At 54.0% G+C, this 25234-nt stretch overlaps 1 long non-coding RNA gene and 1 pseudogene across 2 annotated transcripts; both read right to left on the bottom strand.

Annotated features, from left to right (window-relative positions):
• Positions 1-3459: 3459 nt before the first annotated feature.
• On the bottom strand, positions 3460-4041 carry LOC139001288 (large ribosomal subunit protein uL6-like; annotated as a pseudogene).
• A 3106-nt stretch (positions 4042-7147) lies between these two features.
• LOC139001287 (uncharacterized) lies at positions 7148-17433 on the bottom strand. 2 transcript variants are annotated; one of them, XR_011469938.1, is made up of 4 exons: positions 17238-17433; positions 15970-16650; positions 9647-9857; positions 7148-7428 (listed from the first exon to the last, which is right to left on the bottom strand). It is a non-coding gene; the product is annotated as an uncharacterized lncRNA (long non-coding RNA). The 2 variants fall into 2 exon arrangements; XR_011469937.1 differs by lacking the exon at positions 7148-7428 and having other exon boundaries at positions 8613-9857.
• Positions 17434-25234: the final 7801 nt, after the last annotated feature.

Here is a 25234-nt window from a genome sequence, read left to right as displayed (position 1 = left end):
ATGCCAGGCCCTGGGTGTGCCAGTAACAAGGACATCACAGGTCGGAACACAAACATGAAGGCTGGGAGGGCAGGGCTTCTCACTTCAGCACCTTGCCATCTGGGGCCGGATGATTCTTTGTGGGGGCGCTGGCATGTGCATTGCAGGCCTGTCAGCAGCATCCCTGGCCTCTACTCACTCTACCCACTTCCCAGTTGTGACAGACAAAAAGGCCCCTCATCACTGCCAGCGCCACCTGCGGGCAGTGAGAGTCACTGCCCTGGAGTCCATGACAACCTCTGTCTCCCGCCCGCCCGGCCTTGAGGGTGAGATCCTGGCCCCGTAGCATCTTCCCCTTCCTGGGCCACAGGAGCAGCTCGGGTTTCTTTCTGTGAAGCGTGATTCTGAGAATGTGGGGTTCCGGCCCTCTGACAGGACAGAAGGGCTCAGCCTGTGGCCATGGCGACGAGGGAACTGCAGAGGCCCAGCCCCCACTGCTCCTGCTCCCCAGCCCACCCTCTGTCTTAGCCACTTGGACGACACCCCTGGGGCTCAAGAGGCTGGTGTCAGGGGTAACAGAAGCAGGTGTGCTCAGAATGGTTGGGGGTCTTACCAGAGACCCCGCAGAAGGAAGGGTGACACTCTTTGCTAACAGAATTGAGAATCCATCAAGTGCCAGTTCTCCGAGAGTCATTGGCGATGCCGCTCCCATTCCTCACATGCAGGAACTAGGCTCAGGGCTGTCTGAGCACTTGTGTGAGTTCACGCAGGTGGTGAGGTGCTGTGTGAGCACCTTGTAGAAGCTCCACATCGAGGGACTGGTTAGTGGGGGAACCAGGAATTGAACACTTCCTCCCTCTGCCCAGCTCAGGCCCTGCCTCCGGCTCACCTGCCCTGGGCCTACCAGTCAGCTATGTCCCAGCTGCTGCTGCTACAACCCTGGGGACCCTGATGGGGGGGACCCAGGGCCCCAAGCACATCCAGGGACGACGCCTTCACAGAACCAGGGACAGAGGGACTGTACAGTCTCCAGGAGGAAGAAGAGGGGAGGGAGGAGGAAGGGAAGATATTTGGCAAGGAGGAGGGAGAGGGAGGAGGGGGAAGCCCAGGCAGCCCTAGCCTTGCCCTGCCCCTTCCGGGGGCCTAGCGAGGCCCAGGTGACTAAGCTCAGAGGGCTGAGAACACCCCCTCCCCTCCCAGGGCCCAGCACAGGCAACTCTGGAGGGAGGGTGGGGCCTCACTGCATACTTTCTAGGTTAACATCTGGTTTCATTTAACCATCTCCTCCCCAGTCAGGTCCTCCCTGTCAAGTGCACGTGTGTGTGTGTGTGTGTGTGTGTGTGTGTGTGTGTGAGAGAGAGAGAGAGAGAGAGGCTTTTCCCCCAGGGGCCACTGGCAATTCGGTGGCCACTGGCAATTCAGGAGACATTTCTGGTTGTCACAACGAGGGGGTGGGGTGCTGCTGGCATCGCGTGGGGTGAGGCCAGGGGTGTTGCTGAGCGGGCCCAGCCACAGACAGCTCCACTAGGAAGCTCAGCACCGATGTCAGCAGTGCCGAGGTGGAGAAACCTGGCTTAGAGGTTTCAGGACGGGCCCCTCTCCCCTACCTGCTTCCGGCAGCCCTGGCTTCAGCCTCCCATTCCACAGGGAGCAAGGAGACTTGAGGGTCCCACCAGCCCCTTCCCTCCCTATTTTCACTTGGGGTTCCAGCTAGAGCCAAAAAAAGACATCCGAGTAGAACTGTGCCTCCATGCCCCGCACCCGCTCAGGCAGAGCCCAGCAAGGCCTTTTAGACAGACGGTGCATGCGTTTGCCCCTTACACCGGGGCTTAGAATGGGCAAGAGGATGACTCAGGAGTGGAGCTCTCTAGGCAGGGCCGGAAGACCTCATACGTGACATGACTACAGGTCTTCCAGGAAGACACCATCCTCTCAAACACTCCAGGCCCCTGGCACCTCCACCAGCCTGGCCCACGCCTGGCATTCCACCATCAGCACCTCGCTCTTGGGTGGAAAGGCCTCCTCCCTGGTGAAATGCAAATGGCACGGGGTGAGGCCCCCTTTCTGTGGAACGTGCCTGGGTCTTGGAGGCTGAAGACCTGAGCTCCAGGCCGGGCTCTGCCCTTACAGGTCAGGCAACCTCGGCCAAGTGGCGGAACCAGTTGCTTCATCTGTAAAATGGGGATGAGAAGGCTGCTATCTACTGCATCGGCTTGCTGTGGGGGTGCGATGCGTGTGGGAACTGTGCAAGCGCAATGCAAATGGCAATTACTGTCAGCCTGCTTCTGAGCACGCTCTCTGAACCTTTATGAGAGCACATTTGCCTGTGCTGGGGGCAGGGGACTCAGAAGGGCATAGAGGGGGAGGGCCAAACGGGGCCTCAGCTTCCTGAGGCTGTGTGACATGCGGCCCGGAGTTCAAATTCCAGTCCACCACCCACTAATACCTGACCTTTGGCATTTATAATACTCCGCGCCTCAGTTTCCCCACCTAGGAAGTGGGAATAACGCGGGAATCTGTGTCTCATAAGGTTACCATGAGCACCTCATGGAGATAGTTCATTGAAGTGCCTAGACCTTTCAAGCACTCTATAAACTTTAGCTGTGAGATGGGGTAATGCAAACTAAGAGTCCAGGAAATGTCTTGGGGATGTGAAGGGGCAAAAGAACCAGAGGACTTGGATGGTGGGCGTATTTCCTGCCCCCGCACCAGGCCCGAGAGCAGGGGAATGAGTTGGGCAGTAATACTGGCCCCTAAGCCTTTGGTAAGAGGCCCCCAGCGCCTAGCTACACAGGTGGGCCAGGCTGGGGCTTTCCTACTCCATCCTGTCAGTCAAACCTCTTGTGACCTTGGGCCGCCCTGGTTTAGCCTGTGATGTCATCCCACCTTGGGCATCCTTGACCAGGTTCTTCCTTGCTTGATGGTGAGATGGGACTTCTGGTAGTCAGGGGCCCCGGGGGCTCCCAGGGGCTCTTGGTGGCTACTGGGAGCGCCCGGAGGGGAGAATTTGTGTGGGCAGTGACATTGTGATGTCTCTTTGACAACACAATTCCTCTGTCTTCCTGAGCAGAGGAAAGGCATCTGAGTAGAACTCTGCCTCCATGCCCCACACCCGCTCAGGCAGAGCCCAGCAAGGCCTTTCAGATGGGGCGGGGGGGGGGGGGGGGGGGCGGGGGGGGCGGGGTGCGGGCGGGCAGGGCTGGGAGCTGAAGTTTCAAGGCCTGGAAAGGTCTTTCTTTTAACCTTGACAATGACCCTCTCTGCAGTTCCCTCTTCCCACAGTCTCCCAGGACCCCTGAGCTGTGGGTAGTGGGACAAGTGGAGAGTTATCTAGGTACCTCCGGAAATCCCCACTTCCCCAGGCACTCGCTGGTGCGTGCTCTCTCTCTTTCACACTGTCTTCTTCTCCTTCTTCTTCTTTTCTCAAAACATGGCTTTTATTGCATCTTTAAAATGTTGCAAATAAGTCTGAGGAATCAGTCAGCATCTCCCAGTTTCTGTAGCTGGACAACTTAGATCTTGTTCATCAGCCTGCTGAACGGTTCCTTTTTCAGAAACATAGATCCATCCAAATTTTTTTCTGACAGCCTCATTGTTAAACTGTTGTGGCTTGCTGAATCAAAGCAGGTGAATTTGATACAAGTTCAGTGTCGTTTCCTTCAAGAATCAATTCATCTTTCTGGGCTTGAGACACCAAACCCTGCGGATGTCTTTTTCGCCCAAGAAATTCCTGATTTCAACAAGAGGACCATTCTCCTGAACAGTGCAGGCGGGGACGTGAGCGCACACAGACCTCACGCTGTAGCGGCCGCCCGTGGAGCACCTGGCCCTGTTCTGTACGGGACTGCAGAGAGTGCGAATCATGGCCAGTTCCTTCCTATTTCCCCACCATTTGTCAACCCGGAGTCTCTTCTTTTCCTTTCCAAGGAGACTGAGTTCTACATTGATGTGGTTGAAGTCCCTCCGCAGGGCGCTGCTGGGGCCCTTGACAGTGACTGTGCATAGAGTGATGCCAACATTGTCTGGAACTTCGACAGTCTGACTGCTGAGCATGGTCTTCATCCTTGCAGTAAATGCGGCAAAGAGCTCTTTCTCTCTCTTCCTATGAGCCCTCCAAACTACTGAGAGGATGGATGGATGGATGGGTGGATGGATGGATGGATGGATGGATGGAAGGATGGATGGATGAACAGAAGAGTGGGTGAGGGGATGGGCAGAATGTAGGTAGATGGATAGATGGTAGATGGGTGGTCCCTCCTGATTTGAGCCCTGCGCATCTTTTCAGCCTCAACTCTTGCTATTTTTCCTCTATGCAGCAGCTAAATTCTTAAATGTACCCTATTCTCTTCCCTCTGAGATTATGCATCTGCTGTTTTCTCTCCTAGACCATTTAAGTAGGGGGTTAGGAGATGCAGGAATGGATGGATAGATGGGTAGACAGGTGGCTGGGTTGGTTGGCTATGGGTGAGCAGATGGGTAGATGGTCAGTAAATGGGTAGATGACGGGGGTTATGTTATAGAGGATGGGACAGCAGACCCAGGAGTCGGGCTCTTTGAGCTTGAATCCTGGAATTACTATTTTGCTGGTTGTGTAAACTTGGGCAAGTAATTGAGTCTCTGTACTTCTGTTTGTTCCTGTGTGAAATGAGTGGACTAAAGGTCCCTATCAAGAGAGTTGGACAAAGCACTTAGGACAGTGTCTGCACAGAATAAGCGCACAATAACTAGCAGCTATCAGCATGTGTGAGTAATTGGATTGATGGAGGATTGCTGACTAGGCTGCCCTGTCCCCATCTTCAAACACCAGACCCCCCTCCTCCCTTGAGTACCATCTTCCCAACACCAGACTGGGTGGGCACCTCCCAGGAATGTGTCAGAAATCCCACATGTAGAAAGGCCTGGGCTTCTTCCTGGGGTGAGAGGGTGGGGTGGGGAGAGGACCGAGGGGAGGGAAACAGAGCAGCTGGTGACTTCCTGCCCGCTGACACCCGGGCTTGGACGGGGTCCAGGACTCGTTTCCTTCCTGGCACGGTGTCAGCCCTGACTATTGGTCAGTGGGTGGACCCTGGGGCCCAGAGGCAGATCGGAAGTTGGGGTGTTGATGGCTTGTGCACTGTGCTCAGATCTCACACCCTGATGGTAATGGCCCCTAATTTCTGAGGAGGCTGGGAGGGAGGAGGGAGGAGGAGAAGCAGCAAGCAGGGCTTGCCTCTGATGAGGATCTCCAAGGCTCCCGGGGGGTAATATCTTGTTTGGGAGAGGGAGGGAGGGTAGGAGCATGGCATTCTTGGTGGAGTGGCCAGCAGGTCTGGCTCAGTATCCGTCGGAAAGGAACCCAGGAGGCTGGAGGGGGGTGGAGAGGGTTTGGGGGAGCAGGGCACCATGACTCAGCACACACCCCACTCTGTCTCAGCCCAGGCGGGGTTGAGTGTTGGGCTGGTTGCTAGGAGTCCCAGGTGACCTGAGCTAAGTCCCATCCATCCCTGGGCCTGTTTCCTTATGTGCACAGAGAGGATGCTGGGTGCCTCCGTTTTGGGCATTTGAAGAAGGGGACTTGAACCACTTTCTGAGGACCTCAGACAGGGACCCACCCGACTGTCCGTAGGAGTGGGCCCTGCCAGGACTGTCCCCATCCCAGGCCACATCACCCTTCCCGTGGGAACTTCAACAAGGGGCAGTGGCTTGGGAGACCCCGTTAGGAAGGCCTGGCTCGCCCAGCGCTATCAGTCTTATTTCCGTTGTAAGTCACGCTACCTGGGTTTAAATCCCAGACCTTCTCTTCTGAGTGACTTTCACAAACCAGTAAACTCTCTGCCTGAATTCCTAATCTACAAAGTGAGGCTGATCAGAGAATTTACCTGGAATGCTTGTTGCAAGCAGTGCCTGCCTGCTGCAAGCTAAGTGCCACGTGTCATATTGTTGTTATTTCCCAACTTTGAAAGACACGGGTTCTGTCCTGCCTCCCGGAAGCCCGTTCCTCTGACTTCTCCACCACGCTCCTGGCACGGCCTCATTTTACTGACAGTCAAAGTTCCAGGAAGGAAGAACTGTGATCTGTACCCACAGCGCTCAGTGGGTGCTTAGGACGGATGAGGAGAGACTCGGGGCTGGCTTGGCTCACAGGAGGATCCACTGACCGCCCGCACACCGTCCCCCACACACAGCCTCCACCCCTCCCGCCTTTCTGCTGTTGAGGTTCAGGCAGGTGGTTTTAAGTGTCTTGGTCTAAGCAGGCCTGGTTACTTGAATATTCTCTCCACCTCTCCTTACCTGCTGTGTGATTTGGACAAATTACTTAACCTCTCTGATCCTTACCTATTTTTCCTTTGTTGGACCTCGAGTACAGGAGGCCGAGTTATCCACACATCTCGCGTCATGGTGCATTACCATCCCTGGCCTCCTCTCTCATTGTCTTAATTTCCCTCCGTAATCTCCAGTTTCCAACTACACTCCCCACCCACCCCAGCCAGAGGCAACCATTCTCAGGTGCTTAATGAGTATCTTCTTGTTTATATGTGTTCTTGCAAAGTATACATATTGTTCTTTTGTATGCATGTTGTTTTTATTTACATAAGTGCCATGTGTGTTTTAGATCTCATTCTGTTTACTTGGATGGCTCCCTAATGTTTTTAAGATTCATCTGTGTTGCTATATGAACATCTAGTTCCTTGCTTCCAATTACTGTGTAGTTCACCCAGTGTGTTCACCACATTTTATATCTTACCCCCCCGGGTGCTTCCAACTCCTCACCCCCACAAACAGCATAGCAATGACATCACATCCATGTCAGCTATGGGAGAAGGCATGTTCCCGAGAGCCAAATTGATTGGCTATAGAGTATGAGTAAACATCATTTGGGGTCTTCTTTTCTCCATCCATAAAATGGGTGTATTGCCCCCACCCTTGCAGGGCTGACTTGATGGTAGTGGGTTAAGGCGTGCAATCCACTCGGCCTCGTGTCTGACACAGAAAGATGCTCAGTGAATGGTAGATGTGGCTGCTTTTCTTCTCAGGAGGGAGAGAGAGAGAAATAAGCCGGACCCAGGACGAGTTGCGTAGGAATTGCTCCCAAGGCTCGAAGTCCCAGTTCAAGAGCTGGTCTCCAAAATATGTGAGAAGTGTATGGGGCAGTGCAGGTCCCCCGAGGGTAAGGACTGATCTTATTATTTTTTTAAAAGAGAAAATTTGTTATCTTTATTTTTTTAAATTTATTTTATTGATTTTTTTTTTTTTACAGCGAGGAAGGGAAAGGGATAGAGGGTGAGAAACATCGATGAGAGAGAAACATCCATCAGCTGCCTCCTGCACACCCCCTACTGGGGATGTGCCCGAAACCAAGGTACAAGCCCTTGACCGGAATCCAACCTGGGATCCTTCAGTCTGCAGGCCGACGCTCTATCCACTGAGCCAAACCGGCGAGGGCTGATCTTATTTTTTGTTAGTCCTCGTCTGAGGATATTTTTTCCATTGATTTTTAGAGAGAGTGAAAGGGAGGGGTAGAGAGAGAGAAACATTAATGTGAGAGAGACACATCCATTGGTTGCCTCCCACATGCGCCCCAACCAGGGATTGAGCCTGCAACCGAGGTACGTGCCCATGACCGGAATCGAACCCATGACCCTTCAGTCTTTGGGCTGACACCCTAACCACTGAGAAACCGGCGAGGCCAAGGACTGATCTTGAAGTTAAAAGCTCCCACAGCCCGAGCGCAGGGCCTGCTTCAGAGGAGATGGCTGGGCCCAGAAAATGCTTAAAACATCCCATTTCTCACTCTCCTCAGAGCTGGAAGTAGCCCTCACACAGGAGGTGCAGGCATTTGTTGCTCTGCCTCTGCTCTGCCAGCCACCTGGCTTTTTAGCCAGATGTGAAACCGCAACTGAGTGCTGGATCCCACTGTCCCACTTTACAGACGGGAAGACCGAGGCTCAGGGCGGCTCGGTGGTCTCACAGCGAGTAGTAGAAGTGGCACTAACGTCCGCATCTCCAGGTGCCCCCTCCAGTGCTCTTTTTTTTTTTTTTTTTTTTTTTTAAATTAAATCTTTATTGTTCAGATTATTACATTTGTTCCTCTTTTTTCCCCCCATAACTCCCCTCCTTCCAGCTCCCACCCCACCCTCCACCCTCACTCCCCACCCACTGTGTTCATCCATAGGTGCATGATTTTTGTCCAGTCACTTCCCGCATCTCCCACACCCCTTTTTCCCCCAAGAATAGTCAGTCTATTCCCTTTCTATGTCCCTGATTCTATTATAATCACCAGTTCATTCTGTACATCAGGTTATTTATTCACTTGATTCTTAGATTCATTTGTTGATAGATGCATGTTTGTTGTTCATAATTTGTATCTTTACCTTTTTCTTCTTCTTCCTCTTCTTAAAGGATACCTTTCAGCATTTCATATAATACTGGTTTGGCGGTGATGAACTCCTTTAGCTTTTCCTTATCTGTGAAGCTCTTTATCTGACCTTCAATTCTGAATGATAGCTTTGCTGGATAAAGTAATCTTGGTTGTAGGTTCTTGGTATTCAGCACTTTGAATATTTCTTGCCATTCCCTTCTGGCCTGCAAAGTTTCTGTTGAGAAATCAGCTGACAGTCGTATGGGTATTCCCTTGTAGGTAATTGAGCCTCTTTCTCTTGCTGCTTTTAAGATTTTCTCTTTGTCTTTTGCTCTTGGCATTTTAATGATGATGTGTCTTGGTGTGGTCCTCTTTGGATTCCTTTTGTTTGGGGTTCTCTGCGCTTCTTGGACCTGTAAGTCCATTTCTTTCACCAGGTGGGGGAAGTTTTCTGCCATTATTTCTTGAAGTAGGTTTTCAATATCTTGCTGTCTCTCATCTTCTGGCACTCCAATGACTCTGATATTAGACCGCTTAAAGCTGTCCCAGAGGCTCCTTACACTATCTTCACACTTTCGGATTCTTTTTTCATTTTGCTTTTCCAATTGGGTGTTTTTTGTCGAATCTTTGGTTTGATTATTGTACTCCTCTGGTCTGCTATTGGGTATAATATTCTTTATTTCAGTCCGTGTATGCTTACTTTCTAATTTCTTTATCGTAGCATCGAGGGTCTCATTAGTTTTCGTGAGGCTCTGCACAAATTTATGGCAAGCCCTCAAAATTGCGATTCTTAGCTCCACATCCTCCATTTCTGTCATGTTTTTTTGTCTCCGCATCTTTTATGCTTTCTTGGTGCACCCCCTTGTGGTCTCTGTGCGCAGTCTTGTTCTAGCCAAGCCTTAATTGTTGTAGTTAACACTAGAGGGGTTTGACCACCAGGCCGGCTGGCTGTGGAAATCAGCTGTGTGGAAAACGTCTGCCTTCTGGGGAGGTGCTAATCCAGCCTTTGCCTGAGGCAATCGGCAAATGGCTGTGCGCAGGTTTTGGGCGGGGCGGGATCAACAGGGCGGGCGGAGGGAGCAGTTATGGCCACGCTCAGTCCCGTTCCCAGAGGCTCTGCTTCTCAGAACCCCGGCAGCCGCTGCAAACCTCGGAGAGAAAGCTGCCCTCAGGTCCCAACTGATGCCGGATAATCCCGCTTCTCCCGTTTGAGTCTGGGTCCCTAGAGACTCGCCCGGATCTGGAGCCCAGAGTCTGAGACTCACTCCCGACAGAAAACGACAACCGCGCCCTCAGCCACCAGCCCGCTTTGCGCGCGCACCTCGGTACCTTTGTATTTTCCACACTGCGCCGCCTTCTGAGCCTCGATTTGCTGTTCTCTTTCCTTCTAGTTGTAGAGTCTCTCTTCAGCCAGCCTTCCTGTGGTTCTGGGTGATGTCCGTTCAGTCTTTTAGTTGTATTTTTGAAATGGTTGTTTGCGGCAGCGGTCTCCGGTGTTTACCTACGCCGCCATCTTGGTCTCTCCATCCCCTCCAGTGCTCTTTGAAAAAAAGAAAGAAAATCACCCTAGTTGGTTTGGCTCAGTGGATAGAGCATCAGCCTGCGGACTGAAAGGTCCTGGGTTTGATTCCAGTCAAGGGCATAGGCCTGGGATGCGAGCTCGATCCCCAGGGTGGGGTGTGCAGGAAGCTGCCAATCAATGATTCTCTCTCATCATGGATGTTTCTCTCTCTCTCTCTCTCCCTGTCCCTTCCTCCCTGAAATCAATAAAAATATAGTAAAAGAAACACTAAGAAAATGCACTCCGGGTTAAACTGTGCTCTTTATTATTGTGGAGGCTAAGTCCAAACAAAGGCTCTCCCAACAGAGCAGAGCACTCGAAAGGAAAGCCCACAAGGAGCGCTGGCTTTCCCAGCCTGTTTCCTTCCCATCCCTGGCCACGCACGGATACACTTTAAATATGTACCATTGCGATCTGCAGAGAATTGGGGGTTTTGTACTTACCAATCCCTTCTTTTTTACCAAACACACACATTACTTCAGATGGTAGAATGCGTTCTATAATGGGATGTTTTTGCCTGGGCTTCAAGGTGACCTTGTAGACACCTGCCCCATCCTGTCTCCTGGGGCCCGGTTGAGTTTTCCCTCAACAGCAGTCGCCAACCGGTGGTCCAAGGACAACTGGTGGTCCATGAGGTCCGAGAGGCTGACGACCGCTGCCCTGAGGATCTTTGCTGAACGGACACTGCTCTCTTACAGCCCCTCATGGCCTCTGTTCCGTCTCTGTGTTCTCTGCTCAGCATCTCCGTGCCCAAACTCAGGGCAGGGAAGCGGGACAGGAACACGCAGGCGCTGAGTTGGGCTGGGTACTTGAACCCACTATCTCGCTGAGTCTGGTAACCTTACATCAACAGCCTGTTTGACAGATGAACAAACCGAGGCTGAGAGGTGGTAACTCAGGCCAAGTCACAGCTCCGTGAGCAGCCTCCTCAGAACTGAAACCTAATCCCCAGCAAGGACCTTCCCCACCCTGTCCTGGGCCAGCGACAGAGTCCATGGTTACAGAGTCCATGGTCTCTCCCTAGCACCCCTGAGCACACCCTCCCCACCCAGGGCTGGACCTTGGGTCCCACACTCTCAGGCACTAGGTCATGACCTCTCCGAGCCCCCTCTCAGGTTGTTGGGGTTCACACCAGCCAGATTTCCTCTGAGCCTGCCCAGCTCAGAGGAATGCCAGGCAGGGGGTTGGAGCCCACAGTCTGCAGCCAAAGGAAGCAGTCCCCGGCGCTGGCCTGGCACCAGGTGTCATCGGCCTGGAACAAGGGGCTGGACCAGACGACCTGCAGCTCAGTACGGTCTGGGCGTTAGGATGACCACAGGTCTGACCTTGGCCCATGGAGAGCTGGCTGCAGGGACCTGGGAGGACGATGAAGGTGACTCTCAGGACTTCTCAGCCTGCCCTGCTCCAAGTCAGAGGGCACCCTCCCAGCCAGGAGCACTTGGCTTTGGTGGAGGAAAGACCACAAATTTGACAGAGGCCTGAGTCTCTGGGAAGACTGCAACTTCCGGGCCCCAATCCCACCCCACATTCCAGAACTGACTACGCAATTGCCCGGGCAGAGATTTAATTACAGGACTGGGCTTTGGGCTGTTTCGAGGAGAGCCTATTATTTGGCTGTTTCTATACTGGGGGAGCAGGAGTGAGGTGTTGTTATTAGATGAAGTGGGGACCAAGCAGCAACAGTACAGGGTGCTGAGCTGGACAGACAATTGGGCCCCAGCCAGGTCTCAGGGAACTCGGCCTCGAAAGCTGGCAGGCTGACAGGTGAAACTGCAACTGTGGGCGGCACTGCTTGCTGCGGAACCCGGGCGTCCAGAGACTCCCCTGGGCCCCCACCAACAGGGGGATGACACTGGGGTGTAATGGGTGTGTAGGGGCAGGGAGAGCAGCCTCAAGCCCTTCTGGTGTTCACGCATCACCCTGCTTTCCCCTTTTCCTCCAAAAGCAAGGGGACCACAAGTGCAGAGAAATGGACCACCCCTAAGGAGTGCCCTGACCTGGACACTTCACATCCATCATCTTATTTAACCTTCATAACAAGTGTCTAGGGGGGACTGCTACTGCTCCATGCACAGCTGAGGAAACTGCTCAGAATTGGGTTTGTTTGTTTAATTGATTTCTCCTATATGCAAGCTGTTTGCCTTCCTTTCTTCCTAAGAAATGTCCTACAGCAGGGGTGGGCAAACTTTTTGACTCGAGGGCCACAATGGGTTCTTAAACTGGGCCGGAGGGCCGGAACAAAAGCATGGATGGGGTGTTTGTGTGAACTAATATAAATTCAAAGTAAACATCATTACATAAAAGGGCACGGTCTTTTTTTTTAGCTTTATTCATTTCAAACGGGCCGAATCCGGCCCGCGGGCCGTAGTTTGCCCACGGCTGTCCTACAGACAACTCTACTCTTTCGGTTTCTGCCACCAGCACACACGTGAGGCCCCATTCCCTCCTGCTTGTATCAATTAACCACTTGATTATTCAGTTCACTAATGAATTAAAGCCCCCTTCCTTCGCCCCCGAGCCTACACTTTCGCCTTCCCATCCATCCTTCATCCAGATGTTAGATGAACATCCTTAAAACACAGCTGTTACCAGGCACCCTTGCCTGCATGGTCAGCCGTGCCTGCTCCTGGCAGCCAGGGCTTCTCAAACTTTAACATGCTCCTGAGTCACGTGGGGATCCTGTTCAAACAAAGATGCTCTCCTGGGCCCCATAATCCATCAGCTCACTGAGACTCATAATGACCTTAAATTAATAGCCTGTTTTACAGGTGAACAGACTGAGGCCCAAACAGGTTGCTCAGTGTCTGGCACGGGGCCAGCGTGATGCAAATGCTGCTGGTTCATGGACTACATCTCTAGGTTAAACTCTTCTGCCTAGCTATTCTTCTTTAATTTTTGAATAGGAAATACATTTATATGGTTGGAAATTTAAAAACGTATAAAGGTCTTCAGTGAAAATTCTCCTTCTCACACCTATTCTCCTCCCCACCCCTGCTTTGCCCAGTTCTCCCTACCTCCACCCCCACCCCCCTAAACACTTTTATTCATTTGTTATGGATCTGTCCAAAGTTTCTCTCTGAACAGATCTTATCCTGCCCCAAATGGTAGCATACTACACACACCGTTTTGTCAACAGCCTATCAGTTTATCTGGAAGATAACTGGACACGGTTGGCTGACTCATTCATTTTTAGAGTTGCATTATTATTCCATTGTGTGGATGTACTATAATTTATTTAATCAGTCATCTCCAGGTGGAGTTGTTTCTGACCTTCCCAGCTGGCCTTTTTAAGCCTTCCACACTCTGGCCAACCTTGCTGTGACCTCCATTCTGTCCCCTAATTCCCAGCCCCACCATCCTGAGCCCCCCGCAGAGGCCTTCACACCTCCTCAGCCCTCCAGCCCACCCTGGCTGCTCCTCCTCTGAACCAGAACCCACTGTGAGTCTCCTCCTCATTTACCACCCCACTCTTCATCTCTCCAAACAGATGAAAGCAACTTGAACTCAGGAAGCATGCCTTTGATTTCTCTGGATCCTTCACAGCCCAGAGCTGGGCACACGGCAGTTCTGAAGAATGTAGTTACCTAGTGGAAGTTGCATACGAATGGAGCCACTCAATGAGGGCTCTGCCGGGGCTGGTTCTGGGTGCCAGAGCCAGGGGTTACCCAGGTGAGAGAACCTCAAACCTCAGACGCCTCCAAGAAAGAAGCCCTTATCTTATACCTGAGGTCTAGAGCACTGGAGTGGGTTGTGAGGATGTCCAGGGCATGATGGGGCATCTGGGGTTCCCTGGAGCCCTTCCTCGGTAGACAGTGTGCCGAACCATGATGTGGAGATAGGAGGGTGGAAGGATGGATGGCATGTGTGTGTGTGCCCTAGAATGAGCTCCTTCCCTTCTCTATTGACATCCTTGTCATCCTTCACGGGCCAGTTCAAGTCTTCATTCTTCCAAGCAGCCTTCCTGGACTTCTCCAGCTCACGCTGACCTCCCCTGCTCTAAAATTCCTGCTGTGTGTATCAAATAATACTTCTCAAATTCTCTTATATCCTCATGTACCCCAAACCCTCCGCACAGCACCAGGCCTCCACAGATACTCCTTGAAGGAACAGGAATTGGTTCTAGGAATGCCATGGTGGTGGTTGGGTGGGTGAGACGGGGTTGACCACAGGCATGTCTCCAACCAAAAACAGTTGAGGAACACCTCACAGCCACAGTCTCTGAAGGTCCAACTCCTCCTGTCCACTGACACTGGAGCAAGTAGAGGGGCTTTTTAAAAATGAAACTGTTGCCCTAGCCGGTTTGGCTCAGTGAATAGAGTGTCGGCCTGGGGACCGAAGGGTCCCAGGTTTGATTCTGGTCAAGGGTATGTACCTTGGTTGCAGGCTCCTCCCCGTTCTGGGCCCCAATCAGGGCTCATGCAGGAAGCAACCAATCAATGTGTTTCTCTCACATGGATATTTCTGTCTTTCCCTCTCTCTTCCACTCTCTCTAAAAATCAATGGAAAAATATCCTCGGGTGAGGATAAAAAAAAAGTCACTGTCATGAAAAATAAAGACATGAGACTGTGGTGCTAGATTAAAAGATTAAAGGATCATGATAAGTAAATGCAGTGCGTGAGTCTTGATTAGACTGTGGATTGAAAAAAAATGAAAATGACATTTTGGGAGATGATAATAGTGTATTGATGTTAAATTTGAGAGTGATGACTGTATTGTGGTCTCTTAGGAGAATATCCTTATTCTTAGGCAAAGGAAACTGAAGTACTGATGGGGGTGGGGAGATATGCCATGATATCCACAACTTTCAACCTTTAGCAAAATGAAAATCAAAAAATAAGTGTGTGTGTGGAGAGAGAGAAAAAGAGAGAGAGAGAGAGAGTGAGTGCAATTATGGTAACATGTTAACTATTGATAAATTCAGGAGGAAGGAATACAGGTGGTCATTTTACTGGCCTTTCAAATTTCTCAAAATGAAAAGTTGAGGAGGAAATGCCTTTAGTACAAAGAAAGATACAATTCTGACTTGCTGGGAGAAGGAGCAGGGGAAGTGCAGCAGTGGGTGCTGTTCCAGCAGCTTCGGGGAAACACTGCCTGAGACTGATCACTACCTCCCCAGCCTTCCACTCCTGCTGCCTAGAAAGCATCAGAGTCTAACCCTGTGGCCTGACTCTCACAGCCTCGGCATCTTTCCCACCTTCTCCAGTGGACAACAACCCCCCGGCCCCCCCCCCCCGCCCCGCCCCCCGCAACCCCGCTTAGCACCTTAAAGGTCCACAGCTCTCCCTAGCCGGTTGCTCAGTGGTTAGAGCGTCAGGCCTCGGACTGAAGGGTCGCCGGTTGGATTTCAGTGACATACCTGGGCTGCAGGCTGGCACCCCTACCCCCCCTTCTCCCCTTCCCCATATGCATGCAGGAGGCAACCAATCAGATTTTGCTTTCTCCGTCTCCCCCTCCCTTCTACTCACTCTAAAAATCAATGGAAAAAATACCCTCGGGTGAGGATTAACAAAAAATAAATAAAGGCCCACAGCTCATTTCCGTGGAGAGTGAGCCCAGCCCTAAGTGGGCTGGCTCACCTTGAGTTTTTAAAAATTATATTCACTTAACTTGACCGGAAAAAAAATTGATGTACAAAAATACGCCAAGATTCAGCCATCCTGCATGCTCTCGGAGCTCTGTCAATGGAGACATTTCCACCTTTGCAAGCACATCGGGTGCGGGTTTACTGCTTCCCCGCTCACCCCCTATTTCCTGGGGTGCATTTCGCTCTGCCCATCGAAGGCGAGCTGCTTGCAGCGTCGGCACCGTCCTTCCCGAGGTTCCCACGCTGACCTGGTCGTGACCCTCTTCAGAAGCGAGGGACTGGCCCGCTCCCTCCCTTCCCCCGCGGGAGGGATGGAGGGGGCGGGCCGGGCGGAGCCCCGGGGAGGGGGCGGCCCTCCTTCCCGGCGGGGCGTGGGCCGGGCCAGGTCCCCAGCCCGCCGGGCCGTGCCAACAATGGCCTGTTGTGGGAGGAGGCGGGCAGGAATGCGGCCGGGGGAGTCGGGCGGCGCGGGGCGGGGCGGGGCGCTCCCAGCCGCAGCCTCTTACCTGCCCAGGTGGCTCGCATTTCCCGGCGAGCGGCGACGCCCGCACCACCTGTCGCCCGTCCCGTCGCGCGGGCGGGGAGGACCGCGGGGACATGGCCCGGTAGAGAGCGCGGGGAGACGGTGCGGGGTTCGGTCCGAGGGACGGACGGCCCCGGCCCGGGGCGCGCGGGGCCCGCGGCAGCATGAAAAAGAACCAGACGGTGCAGGGCACCTTCAGCAAGATCTTCGGCAAGAAGCACTCCAGCCCCAACGCCACCTCCCTGTACGCCACCAACCCGCCCTGGATCTTCGCCCAGGAGGCCCCGGACGAGGGCGCCAGGGTCTTGGGTAAGTGCGCCCGGGGGAGAGGACGCGGCCCCCCGTCGGCTCAGCCCTCCCGGCCGCGGGCTCTCGGCGGGCGCGGGGCGGAGGGGAAGGGACACGTCGGAACCTGCGGACCGGCCGGGAAGGAGCTGCCGGCGAGGGAGGCGGCGCCGAGCGGGCGTCTCTGGGGAAGGGCTGCGGGGGGAAAGAGCCGCGGAAAGGAGGAGGGGACCCCCCCACCACCGGAGGGCGGGGACCTGTGCGGACCGCGGCGGATCCTAGTCTCGGTCCCAGGTGTTTACCTGCCCTCCGCGCTGGAAGTTCGGGCTGCTGCCTGCAGGCTTCCTGGGGCGCAGCGGCCCCTCCTCCCCCAGCGGTACTGTTGAGTCAGAAGTGCCCCCCACAACCGAGGGCGAGGGGCGACCCCTTCAGCCTCACCCTTTCTGTTTACTCGCTTCCCTCCGGCCCCTCCCTCCCCCGGTTCCCCCGCCCGCCCAGGGTCTTAGACAAAGGGAGGGTCCGCTCTCTGGGCGCCCACACACTCGGCTCTGCACCCGGGAGGCCCAGGAAAAGCCCAGGGAGCCGCTGCCAGCGGGGTACCAGCCTGTGCCAGACACCAGCGCACTCCCTCGGGCCTGGGCTGTCTGCGCGCTCAGATGGAGAAGCCGGGGATGGGACCGGGAAGGCCAGGGCAGCCCCTCCTGACCCAGAGCCTGGCGGAGTCAGGGTGGTGGATGGCTGCGGGCATCTGAAAACACGGTGCCGGGGCCCCGGGGCTCCGGCTGTAGGCCACCCTATCACTGCATCTTTCTGCGTTTTATGCCCTCTGTAACTGCGAGGAAACCAGGCAGGGAAAGGGCAGGAATTCCCTTCTTGCCTATGATCCAAGGCTCTGGGCCCCAGGAGGGTCACCCATCCATGCTTTAGTTCACCTGCCTTCATTGCCACCCCATTACCTTCACTGACCTTGATGGCCACTGTGCCGGGACCCACAGAGGGTGTTGTAGCCTCAGCCCCTGCTGTTGGATTCAGTTCAGCACCCGGATTGTCACGGCAGGGACACCAGCCACTAGCCACCCAGACAGGAGCAGGGCAAGCAAGCGGTCGCTCTCCCTGACCCGAGGATCTCACACCAGTGGGTGAGCAGTTAACCACATGCCGTTTAGCCCTCCCCAAGCCTTTGCTATAAAAGATTAAGGGCAGAAGGAGAGAGAGGAAAGATGACCTCTGATTGCAGCTAGCATGTGAGCTGAAAGGAAAGGGCATCGAGCATGTTGCAGAACAAACAGCAGGAGCAAAGGCTAGGAGGGGCTGGGCGGCTGGAGGCATGGTTTAGGAATTTACAAACACACGTGTGCCGCCAAGAATAACTCTCTGAGGCCCGGACACCTCCCCTCGCCTGTGTAGCAAGCATTTATTGATCCCCTTCGGTGCAAGGTACCATTCTAAAGTCCTCGTGTTGCTGACTCGTGGAATCCTCCGCTATCAGCTAGCCCATGATGTAGGGACTATTATTCCTGCTTGACAGGTGAGGAGACTGAACCACAGGGAGGTTAAGTAACATGTCCAAGATCACACAGCTTTAAATGGCCAAGCCAGGACTTTCTTCAGTGTACAATTTAAGGATTTTTAGTAGACTGACGGAGTTGTGCGACCATGACCACAACTGGGTTTTAGAACATCCCATGACCCCAGCATTTCTCTCAGAGGCAGAGCCAATATTTGAACCCAGGCAGTCGGGCTCCAGAGAGCATACTTTTAGCCAGTTTGTTGAATTGACTTCGTGGAAAGTAATTCAAGGGTGAATTTGACTTGACGGGGTATCTGCCTGAGGACACACACACACACACACACACACACACACTTCTCTACATTTTGTCCTGCACTGAGCCAGCTGCTGGTGGGGATCATTCCCTCCGGTGAGAGAAATGGGGGCATGGTGCATCTCCATGGGGGCATCTCCAACCAGCTGCTGCCTTCACCAGCCTGGGCAGGGGGCAGCTCCTCCCATTACCCAGGGCTGGGCTGGGCCGGCCGCCAGCTGACTCAGCCTGGTCGCGCCCTGCACAGGGAGGGGTGGGAGACACGGTGCGCTGCTGGCAGGATGGCTCTCCAGTGTTTGCGGGGTGTCCCACCGGTGGGCGTGGCAGAGGTCCTCTTCCTGCTGAACAGGACAAGTACTTGGAGCTGGGGATGGGAGGGACCAGGGCTGGAGATTCTATGATGTGATAGAGATTTCAGACCTGCCTTAGGGTCCTGCCTCTGCCAATAATGTGAGGACTGGCCAGTCTCTGGGCCTCAATTTTTCCTTCCGTTAAATGAGGATGGTGTCCAGTCTGCCCTACAGATGACTGCTTGAGGTTTGTATATGTTAGTGCTTTGAAGAGCATTAAAAAGAAATGCCCTACAGCAAGGATTGGCAAATTATGGACCTGGCTCAACTCTAGCCCATGGCCTGTTTTTGTAAATAAAGTTTTATTGGAACACAGCCAGCCACACCCACCATTTACATATTGTTTATTGCCAATTTCCTGCTAAAGTGGCAGAATGAAGCAGCTGCAGCAGAGACTCTATGGCCCACAAAGCTGAACATAATCACTAGTTGGCCCTTTATTATTGTCAGGTTTTTCCCAACCCTGAGCTCTCCCTGCATCAGTTCCTCTGCCTAGCATTGCTGTAGACCAGAGGAAACAGGCATGGAGAGCTATCCTAAGGTCTCCCGCGGTCCCTGAGTCTGTGATACCCTCTGCGATGCTGACGGCATCCAGCCCTTGGAGAAGGTGGTGGGACGTAGGGGGGAAATCAACCTGTGTGTGAGGGAAGTCAGGAGTAACCGCTTGCTCTGTAACAATCTGTTTGCACAAGGGCAGGCTGGGTGCAGCGGGTAAAATGCAAACAGTCCGTGAAGGTGGTGATGGACACACTGTTCTTTGAAGAATTTCTCTAACATTTATTCCAGAAGCTGACTTCACTTGAGGGCTTCATGTAATGCAGTTGCAGTCCTAATGAAGCCCCCTGCCTTCCCCCAGCCACTCGAGGGTCTTGGCAAATCCCGAGATAGGTGCTGTGGGCTCCTTCCTGGTCTCTTGGGTTCCCTGAGCCCAGCTTCTTTACCTGCGGCCACCCACCCCAGCCCGGCTCGCTGGGGAACTCTGTTTCCCCTTCAAATGTAAATCACCTTTGTCACAACCACTGAGGACACTTACCGGAGTATAAAAACTAGAGGCCCCATGCATGAAATTCATGCACAGGTAGGGTCCCTAGGCCTTCCAGCTGCCAGCTGGAGCCTCTCTTCCCGGGCTGCCGGCCGCTGGCTGGGGCCTGCCTTTGCTCCATGCCGCCCCCTGGTGGTCAGTGCACATCATAGCAAGCGATGGAACTCCTGGTCTCCCTGTCGAACTCCCGAGGGGACACTTTGCAGATTAGGCTTTTATATATATAGATGCCGATGTCTGGGGTCCCACGTCAGGGATCCAAGTCAGAATCGCTGGGCTGGGGCCCGAGGTCTGGATTTTTAGCAACTGAAGATTTGAGAATCTTGGGGTTTCCTTTCCCAGGTGGGAGCTGGGCCACTCTCTTCCCCTAAGGCTTCCCGCAGGTTCTAAATCATGTGTGGGAACTGTGGCCTGCTCCTAATCAATGCTCCTAGGGTGGCTGCTGGTTCTGTCATCCCTGCACCTAAGGTCCCCTGACCTGAGTCTCAGGCCAGGCTAAAGGGTAGAAAGCCACGACCCCCAGAGGCTGAGGACATATTTCCCGCCAGGGCCCGGCTGGCACCTGTCTGCGGAAAGCTGCCCTGTGCGGGGCAGGGCCGAGAAGGAGACTTGTTTACCCCGTCCCCTGGAGGTGTGCTGTGGTTTGCTGGCAGTGAGAACACACACACACAGACACCCTCTCTGCTGCCCATTATATAAGCTCCTCTTGTCTCCACAGCTCAGTTCAGAAAGACAGGCTCTCCCTCCACCCCTGCGGACCGGCTCAAGGCGCCCCTTCTCTCCCAGCCAATAAATTAGTAACAATAATAATATTGGCATTATCAGTATTTCCTGACCCAGGCACTATGCTAAACACTACATACATTTTCTCAGTTGAGGAAAGAGACTCGGAAGGCTCAGGTAGGTTACAGGACTCTCATTTCAGCTCAGGGCGGCTCAAGCAGTAAAGTGCTTCCTGGGACCTGGTTAAGCTCAGATTCTGACGGGTCGGTTAGGGATGGAGGGAGACTGCACTTCCCACTGGTTCCCAGGCGCAGGCCTCCTGCAGGTCAGAGCCTGCTTGGAGTAGCGCGTCCCAGCTGGGAAGCTCAGGGCCTGTATGCTGAGCTCTGTCCCCATCGCTCCCCCCAAGGCTGCTTCCTCTCTGCTCCCCCTCCTCTGCTCTGTGGCTCCTGCCCCACCCCAGCCCAACCTTCAGCGTCCCCTCTGCCCTTGGACAAAGTCCTCTCTCTGGCGCTGGGGTCAGGCCTGCTGGAGCTTGCTGGGACAGACTGGCCTTTTCAGGTTCCTGTCATGTGGGCCTGTTAATTAGCGATGAAGGGCCTCATTAACACCATTGTGGGTTTCATTCACATGGGGGGGGCGACACCTCCCATCCCCCACTGCTTCCCTGAAAAGCTGGGGCTCCCCTGGTGGCCAAGGATTAGATGTTCTACTCAGTGAGCTAGAGGCAGGGGAGGGGGGCTCTGTTTTGGGGTTCTGGGTTACTGTAGGTCAAAGCAACAAGCTCAAGCCCCACCCCTTCTAAGCCCTTGGAATCCAATTAGAGATGTGGCCAGTGCTGCCAGGGTCATTTGGGGGCTCCTATTCATTTGTTGTTGTTGTTTTTTTAAATATATTTTATTGATTTTTTACAGAGAGGAAGGGAGAGAGATAGAGAGTTAGAAACATCGATGAGAGAGAAACATCGATCAGCTGCCTCCTGCACACCTCCTACTGGGGATGTGCCCGCAACCAAGGTACATGCCCTTGACCGGAATCGAATCTAGACCCTTCAGTCCGCAGGCCGACGCTCTATCCACTGAGCCAAACCGGTTTCGGCTCATTTGGCATTGTAGGTCATCACCCCAGCCTTCATCCTATCCCTGGGGCTTCTTCTCTCCCATCCTAATTTTGAGAGGCTTTCTACAAAATAAGAGTAATTTATCCCAATTTGACAGGTGGGGGAGCAGCCTGAGAAAGTGCTCAAAGCCATGGGGGGGTGGGGTAGGGGGGGTTCTGATTCCTGGGTTCGTCCGTGTCCTCCAGGCTGTACCGACCTTTGAGTCTCACTCTGGAAAACAGGACCGAGGGGAGAGCTGATGGGCCCCTGCACTGTTTCCCTGCAGTGCTGGCTGACACCAGAGGAAGCCGGATTCTAGAGTTCGGTGCCTGGGCGTGAGTGCTGGCCCCTATTACTCACCAGCTGTGCCACCTTGGCAGGGGACTTGACCTCTCTGAGCCTCCGTTTTCCCATCTGCAAAATGAAATAACAAGAGTCCCTCCCCCACAGGCTTGTGAAGGGCACTTGGAATCGTGCCTGGCTCATCATACAAGCTTAATACGTGGTAGACATTTGCATTTTTGTTATTAACATTTTTCTAGTGTGGACCTGTCTTGGATTTGGGGAAAGAGCTAAGTAACTGTCCTGGACCTCAGCTTCCAAGGGGACCCAGGGCAGCTTTGGGGCTGGGGAGGGAGAGCACTTGACTGGCTGTCAACCTTGAACTTCGTGAGAAAAGGAACCCCCCAAACCTGGTGGGAGGCTCCAGATTTAGGGGGAAAGGGAGGGAAAAGGGCTGGGTGTGAGGCAGCAGCTTGTGCCCAGCTCTCAGCTTCCCCAAAGCTGGCCATTCCCCGCTCCACTTAACACACGTGTACACACCTATACAGCCCCAGACCGAGAGAACCAGGCTGGCCTGTTTGGGGAGAGGCAGCGAGCCATGGGCCTGTGTGTAAGGCCCTGCATTGTCTGCCTGGTGCCCAGACCACCAGTCAGGGCCCTATATGGGCCCGGCATCCCTGCTGCTCTGTGACCTTGGGCCAGCCCCACCCACTCTGGGCCTCAGTGTTCTCACCTACAAAGAGGGTAGCCTCAATGTCTAGACTCCGAGTCCCCCCCCCCCCTCCGCCCCCCCCCCGCACACACACACACACACACACACACACACACACACGAGAGCAGTGGGTCACCTGCCTCCCAATTACTGGGCACAAATGATCTACTAGGCGCTGTGCTGGCCTGTGGCACACTTTATCTCATTCAGCCTCACACCAACCCCCCCAGCAGGGACCATCGCTCACATTGACAGAGAGGAGGAAGCAGCCTCAGAGAGATCTAGTAACACTCCCAGGCCCCGCAGGTGATAAGTGATGGAGCAGGGACTAGAACCTAAGTTGAGGTGAGCTCTGTACCCGTGGCCTCGACCCCACACCGTCCTGCCTCCCCTCCCCGCCGGGGGTCTCCAGCCCGGGGCCCAGCCTGGGCTGTGGGCTTCTCCGAGCCCAGGCACCTTCAGCCACAGGCTCAGGTTCTCCTGAGGGAGGAGGGAGTGCCCGCCCCAGGTTGGCGTCTGAGGTGAAGCCTTCCTGCTGAAACAGGCGTGGCACCAGAATTATTCTTGAGCCAGGTGTTTAGAATATTAGGTGGTTTTTATGTGAACTCGAGCCCTTGAGGGAGTGTAAATAAAAGCAAAGCCGCCTTCAGTTCCTGTCCATCTGGGAGGGAGAAACAGAACCACTGGCAGGAGTCCTGTGCCCAATCCTGCAGAAAGCACTTCATTGGGGGGAGGGGGGGTGGAATTGGGACAATCCCATGAGAAAGAGAACTTCATTGGGGCGGGGGGGGCGGGGATTGAGAAAGAGGACTTCATTTGGGGGAAACGGATTGTTTTAATGATCCGGTTTGGGTAAATAGAGGCAGGCCTGGACTTTTTTTTCTCCTATTTTATCGCTGTGTCGTTTTTAGAAGAATTTGCCAGACAGAGAGGCCTGAGTTTGTACCTGTGGCCCACCTGGGGCTCAGGCTCTGTCCAGACCTGCTTCCTGGTCTCTGCTGGGATTGCTCCGGGGTCTCCTGAGGTACCCGCCCCCTTTCTCTGGAAGCTTCTGAATCCACGGTGGCTCCCTTTCCCGCCTTCTGATCCACCGGGACGCTCCTCAGCTGCCTCTCTGCTCCGTGTGACAAGTTCAAAACCTCTGAGACCCCCAAGGACCCTTCCAGGGGGAAAGGGCCGTACACGGCAGACACAGGGTGTTTCCAAGTTCCAGGGTGGACAAGTCGCCAGGATAGGGCCCCTCTTTTCTTTCTTTCTTCTTTTATATTTTAGGGCTTAGGTTATAGATAAATGGGTATTTTACATGGCAACATGCTGTCTTGTGACAAATTACAAAGGAAATCAAACATTCATAGCATTTGCATGTATGTCAATATACTGAATGTTAACAAATTGATTATTACAGTCCACAAGTTCTCTCCAAGTACTTATTCAGAGGAAAGTTCTGATTTATTTTTTTCATTGAACGTATTGGGGTGACCGGTTAATAAAATTACTTAGGTTTCAGGTGGACAGTTCTATAACACAGCATCTGTACCTGCACTGTGGGTTCACCACCCAAGTCCAGTCTCCTTCCATCACCATGTACCCCCCTTTACCTCTGGGAATCCCCGTCCTGTCTGTGTCTGTGAGTTGTTTATGGACCCTCTTTTCTGATCGCGCAGCCTCCTCCTGTCCTCAGAGAGCAGGTCGTCCCGCCTCCTCTCCGTCACCCCCTTCGCCTCCTCACTGTCCCTTCCTCCCTCAAGAGGTGGCCTGGCCCCCTTCGCCTCCTCAGTGGAGGAGGGGCTGCCTCTTAGGCGGCCCATCCTCGGCCCATCCTCATCCCTGACCCTGATAGCTGTGGAGCCGTGTATTTGCATAGGAAAATCCCCAGGGTTCGACTATTGTCTTTCTGTGGACTTTGACTTTGAGGCTCAGAAAACCTCGGCCCTGACCTTGACCCCGGAGGACCTAGCTTACGGTGGTGGCCACACCTGCCGCCCCTGTTGGTGGGCCTTGTGCAATCCTTGGTGGGCCAGCCCAGGTATGAGGGGCCCAAGGAAGGTCTGCCAGGTCTTAGCCACAGCTCTTTTTTTTTTTTAATGTATCTTTATAGTTGAAAGTATTACAGATGCCCCTCTTCCCCCCCCCCCCCACATTGATCCCTCCCAGTCCGCACCCGCCCCTCCCGCCCCCGAACCTGGCCACAGCTCTTTATTTGGGAGGGGGGGGGGCGCTTAAAACAACATACATTTATTATCTCATAGTTCTGTGCATTAAAACTAAAGTGTCAGCAAGACCTCATTCCTTCCTGTAGGCTGTGAGGGAGAATCTGTTTTCTCACCTTTTCCGGCTGTCTCCTGCCACTTCGAAGGCAGCAGCGGCCCGGTCAAGTCTTCCTCACATCACACCCTCTGGCTCTGCTGCCTCACCCCTTCCCCGCCTTCCAGCCACACCTCTGAGAACCTCCAAATGCAACTGCACTCGCCAGAGGTGCCCCAGTGCGGAGGGAGCCACCGGGCCTTCCACCCACCTCAGCCCAGCCCCTCCCGTCAGCGGCTTCTCCAGAGCACAGCTGTGTTCTTAGAGAGGATTTCCCTGCTAAAAACAGCCACAAACCAACCGAGACCACAGTAGTCAAGGCTGAGTCATGGAACCTGCAAGATGTGTAGAGGGCAGGCCTGTGTGTGGGTCAGATCTGGCTGTGCCCCGACCCCTGCATGGGCCTGGGCCAGCAGCCTCACCTCCCGCCCCTTCCCAGCCCCTCCCCAGCTCCGTGGCCAAGCTGAGCCTCCTTCCCCTGCCCCTGAGCCCCCACCTCCCACCCACCTCCTGTGAATGGTGGGATGAGGACCCCCCTTGGGACCAGTGTGTGTAGTGGTTCAGAGATCAGCCCAGGACCAGAGACCCCAGCTTCACCACTTTGGGGCTTCGGGCAGCAGCGTATTAG

The sequence above is a fragment of the Myotis yumanensis genome, unplaced genomic scaffold (genome assembly GCF_028538775.1).
Source record: "Myotis yumanensis isolate MYYU_CA2020_CCGP unplaced genomic scaffold, mMyoYum1.0.hap1 SCAF_299, whole genome shotgun sequence".
Lineage (NCBI taxonomy): Eukaryota > Metazoa > Chordata > Mammalia > Chiroptera > Vespertilionidae > Myotis > Myotis yumanensis.
Note: the sequence above shows the minus strand (reverse complement) of the source record. Positions and strands in the feature narration are given on the sequence as shown.